Below are 7,875 nucleotides of genomic sequence, written 5' to 3'. Positions count from 1 at the left end.
GGGTGTTTTCTGAGCCAAAAGAATGTGCCTCTGAAGTAGTTGGTTAGAGCAGATCTGAGCACCTGGGACCAGAAGAGTGCTGGCCGGGACCTGCAGTTACTGCTAAAAAGCCAGTGCAGGCAGTGGGTAAGACATCTGAGTAGACAGGCAATAGGGGTAGTCAAGCTGTGGGAACTGGGTAACATGGGGATTAAAATCTAAGCCCAGATTATAAATGTAAAAGGAGGCTTGACTGTGTCATACTGACTGAGGAAAGGGTTCCATATCACTTCCCACTGTGGGTACATTTTGCACCTAAGTGTGGGTAGATCTGAGCCCAAAGATGTGTGGCTTAGAATGCCTGTCTAGCATAGAAAGTGGGGGAACGACATGTAACATTTTCACCACTGGTAGTTTGTTGGTGACTGGTGTTTTCATTACATAGCACATGGAAATGCCATGGAGCCAAACATATTTGTCAAAGTGAAAACCCGATACTAACTTTTAAACAATTTTACCCAGATGGCTGGGCGTGTTGACTCACGCCTGTAATCCCAGCACTTTGGGAGGCCAAGGTGGGCGGGTCATCCGGGGTCAGGAGTCCAAGACCAGCCTGGCCAACATGGTAAAACCCCGTCTCTACTATAAATACAAAAATTAGCTGGGCGTGGTGGTGGGTGCCTGTTAATCAATCCCAGCTACTTGGGAGACTGAGGCAGGAGGATCAGTTGAACCTGGGAGGTGGAGATTGCAGTGGGCCAAGACCACGCCATTGCACTCCAGCCTGGTCAACAGAAGCGAAACTCCGTCTCAAAAAATAATTGCCCAGATGTAGGCAGGTGCCAGCTAATTATATCTGGGAATTCAGATTCTGCAAAACCAATTGTTTAGAAATATCAACTTCTATGATACTATATTCTATGAGCATTATACAGGTAGAACTTAAAGGCCTCAATTTTTCAGGACAACCCAAACTACATCTTATGAAGCTCTTTCCAGTAAAGGTGGTATGTGAAATGTATGCTATACTCTTACATATTCTTTTAGGTGGAGGAGGTTTTTGTTTGTTTTTTGTGTGTGTTTTTAGACTGCGTGTTGAGTTGCCCAGGCTGGAGTGCAATGGCATGGTCTCGGCTTACTGCAACCTCCGCCTCCCAGGTTCGAACGACTCTCCTGCCTCAGCCTCCTGAGTAGCTGGGATTACAGGCATGTGCCACCATGCCCAGCTAATTTTTGTATTTTTAGTGGAGATGGGGCTTCACCATGTTGGCCAGGCCGTTCTCAAACTCCTGACCTCAGGTGATTGCCTGCATCACCTCCCAGAGTGCTGGGATTACAGGCGTGAGCCACCGTGCCCGGCCAAGGGAGGTCTTTTCAAAGTACTTTTAAAACATCCTGTCAGAACAAATAGCCAGATTTTGTTTCAGAAACAATTTGTTTCATACTTCCATTTCTAGATGTGACAGTATAGCTTAAACAAAAGCTGAACAGGAGGCATGCAACATCTATTTGAAGGCACTGAAGTGCTTCTAAGGCAGCCAGGACTTGAGGGCAAAGATCCTGGGAGAAGGGATGTGCAGAGAATTAACCCCATGTGACTATGCTGATTTTCTTAGGCATTTACCAATTTTTTGTTGTACAAGGTGAGAAAACTGAGAAAAGCAGCAGAGCAAAAACAAAAATTGAACTTGATTTCAAAAAGGAAGGTCTCTAAAAACACTCCAAGCTCTCTCATTGTGACCCCTCAAAGGCTATACCCCAAAAGTTGAGATAAACCAGTAGAGCTAACTTTAGGAATCTGAAGCCCAGCCTTGAGTAAGCTCAGTTTTTGACGGGTTTGAGGTGTCCCTGCTCTAATTTGACAGAGGACAGGGTGAATCCTCCCTGGAAGAGGATAATTTCATCCACAGCTTCTAGTTTTTCATACACAATCTCTTGCATTCCAGCAAACATTTCTAAGCATACTAAGAAATAGCACCATGAGAAAAATAGACCTGTAATAAATTCACACATTGGACTTATGTTGGACATGAACTTTGAAATAGGCAGGATTGGTAAGTGTAAGAAAAAATAAGATTGAATATATCATCAAGGAATTGGAATCTATAAAGAATTAAATGAGAACTCTAGAACTTAAGAGAATTTTATATATGAGACTAGCAACATTAGAGTTGAAGAAGGATCAGTGAATGTGAGGGTAGGTCAATGGGAAATATCCACACTAAAATACAACGAGTAAAAAGTATATATAAAAAGGTATAAGATGCATCAGGCGTGGTACAAAAGTCTAACATACGTGTAACTGGAATCAGACTAGGATGAGGGAAAGTAATATCCGAAAAGATTATGGCAAAAGTTAAACACAAGTTTATGAACCTGAAACTACTCCTTGGTATATATCCAAGAGAAACAAAACATGTCCTTACAGAGACATATGCAGATGTTCAGCAGCAGTGTCATTCTTAACAGCCCCAAAGTGGAAACAATCCAAATGTTCATCAGTGGGTGAATGAATAAACAAAATGTAGGATAGCCATAAAATGGATTTCTGTTCTGTGATAAAAGGGAATGAACTAACACATACTGCAACATAGATGAACCTTTAAGACATGCTAAATGAGAGAAGTTGGACATGAGGCCATATATTATATAATTCCATTTATATGAGGTTTTCAGAGGAAAAGGCAAATCCATACATACAGTACCTTAATCATTTCCTGGGATTGGGAGTGAGAATAGGGTGTGACTGCAAATGAGCAAAAAGGATCTTTTTGGGTGGTGGAAGTGATTTAAAATAGGATTGTGGTGATGGTTGCACTATTTTGAATATCCTAAAAACCAATGGATTGTACACTTAAAATGGGTGAATTTTATGGTAAGTAAAATACTTTCTTTAAAAAGATGAAGACACTGGCTGAGCATGATGGCTCACACCTTTAATTCCAGAATTTTGGGAGGCCAAAGTAAGCAGATTGTTTGAGCCTGGGAGTTCAAGACCAGCCTGGGCAAAACCTCATTTCTATAAAAAATCTCTATAAAAAATACAAAAATTACCTGGTTGTGGTGGCGCTCACCTGTAGTCCCAGCTACTTCAGAAGCTGAGGTGGGAGGACTGCTTGAGCATGGGAAGTGGAGGTTGCAGTGAGCCAAGATCACACCATTGCACTCCAGCCTGGGCAACAGAGTAAGACCCTGTCTCAAACAACAATAATAATAATAATAAAGTTAGGCTAAACTTACACAGAATGAAAACGATCCCAGATGGGAATACAGAAATGAAGGAAGGAATAATGATCAACATGGGTAAATTTAAGTGAATATTACCACAGAAAACAGTAATAATAATGTTGTATAGGGCTTAAAATGTCTGGAAGATTAAAATGCCTGACAAAAGGCTAGAAGGAGACAAATAGAGTTAAGGTATTCTAAGATCTCAGCATTGTTTTGGAAGGGATAAAACTATCACTATTACACTCTAATAAATCAAGGATGCATGTTGTAATCTCTAGGTGAACTACTAAAAGAGTACTGAAAAAAGCCAAAAGGGGAGAAAGGGAATAATACTTGATTAATTCAAAAGAAGCAAGGAGGCCGGGCACAATGGCTCATGCTTGTCATCCCAGCACTTTGGGAGGCCGAGGGGAGTCAATCACCTGAAGTCAGGAGTTCGAGACCAGCCTGGCCAACATAGTGAAACCCCATCTCTACCAAAAATACAAAAATGAGCTGGGTGTGGTAGCATGTGCCTGTAATCCCAGCTACTCGGGAGACTGAGGCAGGAGAATTGCTCTAACCCAGGAGGCAGAGGTTGCAGTGAGCCAAGATCATGCCATGCACTCCAGCCTGGGTGACAAAAGTGAGACCCTGTCCCCACCCCCCCGAAAAGAAAAGTTAGACCAGCAATTTAAACCCAAAAATGTGGACAGAAGGAAATAACAGAGTAGAAATTAATGTCATAGACAACAAATACAATATAGAAAATCATCAAAGAAAAAATAGATTATTTACAATACTAAGAAAGTTGATAAACCTATAGCAATAGTGAACATAACACAAATTATTAACATCAGACTTGAAAAGGAGGACATCACTACAAACCCTATAGATACTAAACGGTAAGAAGATATGAACAATTTTTTGTGATTAAATTTAAAAATGTATATTAAATAGACAAATTCCTAGAAAAATATAACTTAGGAAAACCGATACTAGAAGAAATAGAAAATTTGAATATTGAAACATACTTCTTATTCATATACAACAGACATGTTTAGCTAGGTCAAAGAAGCAGGGAGTTTGGCTCCATGACTGCCCTGAAATAATTTCTTCTCTCTGTAGCCATAGAGTTATACAGTGAAAAACCAGAAAAGAGTCTGATCCTGCAGGTTACTGATATACAAAAGATAAGTTGAATTCACTGCTTCAGCAGGTTTCTTAAATAACAATTAGATTATTTTGGAAGAAAGCATGCAAACCCAAAAAGTAGAATGGTGATATCTGAGAACATTACAATGACCAAGTACCCAAAACCCAAAGATCTGCCAACAGAAGTAGCTCCTCCCCTATCTAATGAGAATGGTTCTGATTTTCTTGAATATCTTGTAATGACCACACCTCAGGTAGTTATCTTCTAAAACAGTCCCCATTCTCTTCATTTACCACTCCTACCACCTCTTATTGCTTCTGACCTATGACAAGGTGAAACACTCAAATTCTCTATAATTCCAAAGTCAAACCTTGGAAAAGGAAGTTTACATATTAACAGAATTGCAAGAATTTCTTAATGTATTGGCAAAATCTTAAGGAATATGTGTCAGCAAGATTCTGAGGATTCTAGACCAGGGAAGGAGAAACACAGTTTAAACTGTTTATTGATATGGATACATTTAATTGCAGGTGATCATGGGTGATAATCTAACCTATGTCCCAGCCATGCTTGCCAGGTACAATTCTGTCTCCCCTCCTCTAACAGTAACTGGATCCTCACTGCCTTGAAACCAGCCAGGTCAGATAAGTAGTTCAAGATGTCATTTCTTTAAGGATCTGTTGTCTGCACTATTTTCAGACAACTCCTCTAGCTAGTTTAAGCAAAAAGCATTTATTGAGCAATATAGATCACTCATGGAATCACTCACTGAAAAGGCTGACAAAATGGAGTCTAAGCTGAGTTCTAGGAATGACTCCTAATCCCATACCACAGACATTAACTCACAAGGTGCATCTGCTGCTTCAATGGTCAAGAAGCCACCTACCACATCAGAAAGCCTCCATCCACCATCACCACCAGCTCTAAAACCATACCTCACTGGTAATATCCAAGCCTGCACAGTAGATACCTCAGGCCCTGCTTCTCTCCCTGTGTAATTGTTCTGAATCTTGTCTCACATGAGTGCATCTAATTAGAGGAATTTTAGCTTTGCTTGGAATCTCAGCTCTGAAGGGATCTGGAAAACAGTTATTGGCTTTCCAGACTCTACAGTAAGGAAAGCATGATAAAGGGGATTGACATCTACAGCATGCCCCTTGTATAATTCATGTTAATATATAGCTAGGGATAGATAATAAATGATCAGGCAACAGGCTTTTTAACAATATGTCTTGGAGATACTCCTGTGTTAGTACATATGGTTTTACCTCATCCTTTTTAATGACAGCATTGTATTGCTCAGTATGGGTGTGCCATAATTTCTCCAACATTTCCTTTCTGGAGAACACTTAGATTTTTTCCATCTTCACTTAAAAATACTGGTGTATTTTTCTATCCTCACCACACATCCATAAGAAAGGACTAGGATCCTGTACATAATTTTTTTTCATATGTATGAGCATTTCCATAAGATTTCTGAAAGTGAAATTACCGAATCAAAGGGTATATAATTCCTAAATTTGTTTGGACATTGCCAAATGACCTTTGAAAAGAGTTTTTGCAAATTAATACTTCCAACTAAAAAATTTCCTCTCTTTCCCCTAAGCGACCTGGGGTGATCTGTGAAAATGGTTCTCTAGTCACTTGACCCAGGAAACCCCACAAAATCATGCAAATCAAGAGGTTCAAATCTTCATGTTCACTAAGAACACTCGTGAAACTGCCCAGGCCATCAAGGGTACATGCATATATGAAAAGCCACCAAGTATCTGAAAGATGTCCCTTTCAGAAGCAGTGTGTATCATTCAGAGGTTACAGTGGTGGACTTGGTAGGTGTGCCCCTGCCAAGTAGTGGCGCTGGACATAGGGTTGGTGGCCCCAAAAACAGTGCTGAACTTTTGCTGCACATGCTTAAAAACACAGAGAGGAATGCTGAGCTTAACGGCTTAGATGTAGATTCTCTGGTCACTGAGTATATCCAAGTGAACAAAGCACCTAAGATGCACCACCAGACTTAACTAGAGCTCACGGTCAGATTAACCCACACATGAGCTCTTCGAGATGATTCTCACTGAAAAGGAACAAATCCGAAACCAGAAAAGGAAGCTTCCCAGAAGCAAAAGATATCCCAGAAAAAAGTGAAGAAACAAAAACTTATGGCATAGGAATAAATTTAGTGAAAAAGAAAAGTAATTAAAAGTTTGTTTTTTTTTTAAAGCGTTTCCTTTCCCTTAAACCCAGGTTAAGACTTCTAAATCTTTGCGGCTTTGGCCAAAAACAATACAATTGCACTTTCTTATTACTCATGAGGTGGAGTATGTTTTCATGTTCTATTGTCTATTGTATTTCTTTTTTCTTTGATGGCTTGCCTGTTTATATCTTTTGCTGTTTTGTGCTTTTAAAACTTAATCTGTAGGTGTTTTTTTCTATTCTGCTTGTTAGTCATGTTTTTCTCCAGTATATCACTGGGGTCTTAATTTTGGTCATAAATTTAGGTCTTTAGGAAAGCCTTCCCCACCCCAGCATTTAAAAAATACTTGGTGAATTTTTTGCATTTATCTCTTTAAATTCATCTGGAATTTACTTGTGTGTAGTCTGAGGTAAAAATAAAACGTTTTACCTAACGGACAGCAAATTGTTCCAATACTGTTAATTGAATAGTCCATTCTTTCTCTACTGGTTGAAATGCCAACTTTATATTATATACAATATATTTACATCTATATACCTTATTCTGGACTTTCCATTCTGTACTAGTGCGTTATTTCCTATGCCAATAACAATTATTATTTTTTATTTTAAGTTCTGGGATACATATGCTGAATGTACAGGTTTGTTACATAGGTAAACATGTGCCATGGTGGTTTGCTGCACCTATCAACCCGTCATCTAGGTTTTAAGCCCCACATGCATTCGGTATTTCTAACAATTATTTTAATTACTATAGCCTTAGTATTTTGGTTCCCAATAGGACAAGTTCCCCTCATAGTTCATCATTCCCCAAAAAATTCCCGGCTATTCTCTTATGCTTTCTTTTTCAAATGAACTTGAACTTGTCAAGCTCCATAAAAATCCCTTTAAGATATTGAATGGCATGTTATTGAATTTACAGTAATAAAAGAATAATTTAATAATTGTATACTATGGAATCTTTCCATTTAGGTTCATGGGTCACCTTTCCGCTTATTGTTCTTTTACATCTTTTGTTTTTTTTTTTTTTGAGATGGAGTCTCGCTCTGTCACCCAGGATGGAGTGCAGTGGGGTGATCTTGGCTCATGGCAACCTCCACCTCCTTGGTTCAAGCAATTCCCCTGCCTGAGCCTCCCGAGTAGCTAGGATTACAGGCGCATGCCACCACGCACAGCTAATTTTTTTTGTATTTTTAGTAGAGACAGGGTTTCACCATGTTGGCCAGAGTGGTCTCAAACTCCTGACCTCAGGCAATCTGCCAGCCTTGGCCTCCCAAAGAGACAGGAGCTCAACTCTGGAGCCCAGGCTGAAGTACAGTGGTGCAATCATAGCTCACTGC

General features: G+C 39.6%; 1 pseudogene; it reads left to right on the top strand.

Annotated features, from left to right (window-relative positions):
* Positions 1 to 3,167: 3,167 nt before the first annotated feature.
* LOC116477991 (large ribosomal subunit protein uL22-like) lies at positions 3,168 to 6,786 on the top strand (annotated as a pseudogene).
* The last annotated feature ends 1,089 nt before the right edge of the window (positions 6,787 to 7,875 follow it).

Source organism: Hylobates moloch, unplaced genomic scaffold, assembly GCF_009828535.3.
Source record: "Hylobates moloch isolate HMO894 unplaced genomic scaffold, HMol_V3 SCAFFOLD_12, whole genome shotgun sequence".
Taxonomy (NCBI): domain Eukaryota; kingdom Metazoa; phylum Chordata; class Mammalia; order Primates; family Hylobatidae; genus Hylobates; species Hylobates moloch.
This window is presented reverse-complemented; position numbering and strand designations above follow the sequence as displayed.